This window comes from Cervus canadensis, chromosome 7 (genome assembly GCF_019320065.1).
Source record: "Cervus canadensis isolate Bull #8, Minnesota chromosome 7, ASM1932006v1, whole genome shotgun sequence".
In the NCBI taxonomy this organism is placed as follows: Eukaryota; Metazoa; Chordata; class Mammalia; order Artiodactyla; family Cervidae; genus Cervus; species Cervus canadensis.
Window position 1 is genome coordinate 45804030 of NC_057392.1, and position 4660 is coordinate 45808689.

General features: G+C 42.0%; 1 non-coding gene across 1 annotated transcript; it reads right to left on the bottom strand.

Annotated features, from left to right (window-relative positions):
- Positions 1–4080: 4080 nt before the first annotated feature.
- Positions 4081–4153, bottom strand: TRNAR-UCU. The gene has a single exon. It is a non-coding gene; the product is annotated as a tRNA-Arg (tRNA).
- Between the last annotated feature and the right edge of the window lie 507 nt (positions 4154–4660).

Below are 4660 nucleotides of genomic sequence, written 5' to 3' on the forward strand. Positions count from 1 at the left end.
GGCTTGTAGTATTTGCGGTAGTAGATGAACCTGCGACAGTAGGGCTTGTAGTATTTGCGGTAGTAGATGTACCTGGGACAGTAGGGCTTGTAGTATTTGCGGTAGTAGAAGAACCTGCGCCAGTAGGGCTTGTAGTATTTGCGGTAGTAGATGAACCTGCGACAGTAGGGCTTGTAGTATTTGCGGTAGTAGATGTACCTGGGACAGTAGGGCTTGTAGTATTTGCGGTAGTAGATGAACCTGCGCCAGTAGGGCTTGTAGTATTTGCGGTAGTAGATGAACCTGCGACAGTAGGGCTTGTAGTATTTGCGGTAGTAGATGAAACCTGCCCGACAGTAGGCTTGGTAGTATTTGGGTAGTAGATAACCTGCGCCAGTAGGTTGTTAGATTATGCGGTAGTAGATGAACCTGCGACAGTAGGGCTTGTAGTATTTGCGGTAGTAGAAGAACCTGCGCCAGTAGGGCTTGTAGTATTTGCGGTAGTAGATGAACCTGCGACAGTAGGGCTTGTAGTATTTGCGGTAGTAGATGTACCTGGGACAGTAGGGCTTGTAGTATTTGCGGTAGTAGAAGAACCTGCGCCAGTAGGGCTTGTAGTATTTGCGGTAGTAGATGAACCTGCGACAGTAGGGCTTGTAGTATTTGCGGTAGTAGATGTACCTGGGACAGTAGGGCTTGTAGTATTTGCGGTAGTAGATGAACCTGCGCCAGTAGGGCTTGTAGTATTTGCGGTAGTAGATGAACCTGCGCCAGTAGGGCTTGTAGTATTTGCGGTAGTAGATGAACCTGCGGCAGTAGGGCTTGTAGTATTTGCGGTAGTAGATGAACCTGCGACAGTAGGGCTTGTAGTATTTGCGGTAGTAGATGAACCTGCGACAGTAGGGCTTGTAGTATTTGCGGTAGTAGATGAACCTGCGACAGTAGGGCTTGTAGTATTTGCGGTAGTAGATGTACCTGGGACAGTAGGGCTTGTAGTATTTGCGGTAGTAGATGTACCTGGGACAGTAGGGCTTGTAGTATTTGCGGTAGTAGATGAACCTGCGCCAGTAGGGCTTGTAGTATTTGCGGTAGTAGATGTACCTGGGACAGTAGGGCTTGTAGTATTTGCAGTAGTAGATGTACCTGGGACAGTAGGGCTTGTAGTATTTGTGGTAGTTGTACTTGTGGTGGTAGGAGTTATAGTTGATGCGTTAGAAGTGGGTGTACTTGTGATGGTAGTAGTTGTAAAATCTGTGATTGAAGAGGCACTTGAGGTTGCATTGCCTTGTCTCATGACTAGAAGAATAAAGATATCAAGTTTCAGAAAACAAAACACTGAACATATAATGGCAGTTGCTATTATTTAATACTAATTAGTACCTAATCCAGTTTTTCCTGAAAAATAAATGCAGTGGACTATATTAAAAATAAAAATACATGACTATTTCTAAAAAAACCTGACATAAATGAAATTAAAAATTGAACAGACAAAACTGGAAAAATTACTGGGGAGTTCTCTGGTGGGTGTCCTAGTGGTTAGGATTCTGGGCTTTCACTGCTGTGGCCTGGGTTCCATTCCTCGTCATGGAACTGAGATCCTACAAGCTGTGCATCATGGCAAAAAAAAAAAGTTACTGAAAAGTACGATGATGGCAGTTGGCCTGCTAGCTCAGCTGGTTAGAAAAATATGAAGTTAATATCATTTATTGTATTAATTGTTATTAATTATAATTTATTACTATACTGTGAAATATAATTATATATGAATATCAACATATATTATTATGAGATGTAATATTATTTATGTCTGTAGTTGCAGAATGGTCAGAGTTTAATATTCCTCAGTGAGGACAATTGAAAATGCCACCAGGGGACGCTGTTTACCACCTGTAAGTGGCTTCCTTTTTGTCTTTACAGTTCATGGCAATCACCCCAATTTTCCATTATAGGACATATTAGTTGAGGGATGGTAGAGAAGGGGGTATGCTTAAACAATGATGAAAAATACCCCCATTAAGGTATTTAATGTATCAAACTTCTTTCAAGATGTTTTCTAGTGATGGGTACCCAATTCTTAATTCTAGACACAGGAACTTTTTAAGATGAATAGACATGATCTTTGCCCTAAGGGCTATGGTAATCATCAAAGTCACCTTTTTACAACTCTTAGGAATCCCTGGACACATGAAGTAGTAAACTCTTAGTGATCCCATAATCACTTTTCTAGAACCCTTAATTGTCTCCAAACTGAGAATGATGGGCAGTTTAAAAGAAATAACTAAAAGAAAAGTTTTAGTGAGGAAGCTATTCCTAAACCTTCGGATATAGAAAACTGCTGAAGATGCTACCAGATTTCCCCCTTGGGTCTGGACACCCCTGGATGGTAGAATCTGGCTCTTCACCTTGAACAGGGCCTGGTTTAACCAGTCGTAGGTGAGTGTTCTCCCAGGAACAAGAGAATAGTTGACCAGCTGGCCACTTTGACTGCTGCTACCCTGCTCCTGCTGCTATTCTCACTTATCAAGGGCTTGCCTTGTGCCCAACAGTGCCTGTGGAACAGATATAAGCATCAACATTTGACAGAAGTGCCACCAATACTCAGAGGATTAAGGGATTTGCCCAGAGGTAAACACTGATTCCCATTTATAAGGGGCAGAAAACTCTTGATGCCACATTCAGGGATTAAACCAGGTCCATGCTCTGCAATAGGACCCAAATGATATTTGGGGGTTAAAGAGAAGGAGATTCTAGGGCACTAAGCCCTTGGAACTACTAAATTGCTCTTGTCTGGCCTCTGGACTTTCAAGGGCAAATCTCTGGCTCTCTGAACCCCAAATCCAGGTCCAGAAATTTCTTTTCACTACTGTTCTATCTGCCTTCATCACAGACTGAAATGCCTTGTGCCTTTGAGCCCCTAGGAAACTTCATCCACAACACAGTCCACCTAATGGGCCCATGGGAATTAGCTTAAGCCTGCTGATTCTATCTCAGAGACAACAAACATGATTAAAGGAATGAAAAAATTTTAAATGTTCCTTACCTAAGGCTGGACAAAGGAGGGCAAGAAGAGCGAGGTGAGCAAAGGCTTTCATTTTGGATGTTCTCGCTAGGTAATCCAGGAAGAAAATGATTTGCCTCCAGCTATCTTTCTTTTAAACTCTCTCTCGGGTCCAAAGTCCAGTCATCAACTGACGTCAAATCCAACGAAAGCAATTACTAGTTAGGGTTTGGTCGGATAACGTAGGTCTCTCTAGAGCTTTTGAGATCAAAGAGGTGAACCAGACCATACGGATTATTTTTTCTGTCTCATAGTCCAAAATAACTCAGGACAGTCCATCCAAATGTCCTTGGGAGATTATGGGGTGGAGGGGGGAATGTTAATGTCTTTATATCTCAAATATTCCCAAGTTATCACATTTTAGGAGGTCACCATTCCTCTAAACACCCAGTAATAGAGTCTGGGCCCCTCGTGCTGTGTTGGAGTGCAGGAAATCCAGTTTCCTCCAGCTGTAGTTCTGAGAATCCCTGAGGTGTCCTCATGTGTTTCCCCAGACTGTTTGTTGCTGAGCTTTTATCACCTTTTGCTGTGGATCACTACTGTGGGTCTCTTTGATGACCACTTCCAACAACTGTGTATTCATGTCTCCAAGTTTCCCTGGCTCCCCACATATCACTGTAACTGGACATGGCCCCCCACTAATGTTCTCAAAAGCAGTTAATATAATGTTGTAGCATTTAACTTTACTGAGAGCTTGTGGGTGACAGGTCACGGAGGGAAAGAAAGAGAATAACTCAAAAAAGATTATTTGATATCATGACTCCTGCTTGTTCACAAGCCACGTCCCCCCTCGAAGTTCCCCTACTCACCTCTTGTTCCTTAGCCCCTGACCTCTCATGTTTCAGGAACCAGTTTATCTCTTGGATGACAGTCTTTTATTTTTATTTTTTTTAAACTTTGCTAACTCTTTAAAAAAATACACACACACACACACACATATATATATATTTGGCTGTGCCGAGTCTTAGTTGTGACACATGGGATGTGGCATGTGGGATCTTTAGTTGTAGGTTTCAAACTCAGTTGAGGCATGTGGGATCTAGTTCCCTGATCAGGGATTGAACCTGGGCCCCCTGCATTAGAAGCACAGAGTCTTAGCCACTGGACCACCAGGGAAGTCCTGGATGAGGGTCTTTTTAATCCAATCCTCCCTCTTTAAAAGTCCAGGACCCCAACTCCCTCTGCAATTTGGCCCCAGGCAGAGGAACGAAGCCAGTAACACCTCATGAATATTAGCCAGAATGTTAACTCTAACCTTAATGAAAGCAAAAATTTTTATGTTATTACATAGGTGAGTTCCCTGTTGTCCCCAAAGTCTTCATTCAGGAATAGGATTTGGGATTAACTCCTACATAGCTGAGAGGCACATTTAAGTAATTTTTCCAAGCAAAGATACCTCTCAGGCCCATATGTTTTGTGTTATTCTCAGCTTGAATGATTTCTGGAAGCAAGAGTTAAACAAAGGTGTTTTAAAATTCTTTTTAAACTCACTTTATTGAGGTAGATATAATTTACTTCAATACATGAATCCATTTAAAGTATAAAATTCAATGAGCTTTGATAGATGTATATTCATGTGAACCCACTATTACAATCAAGATACAGAATGTTTCTATCACATCC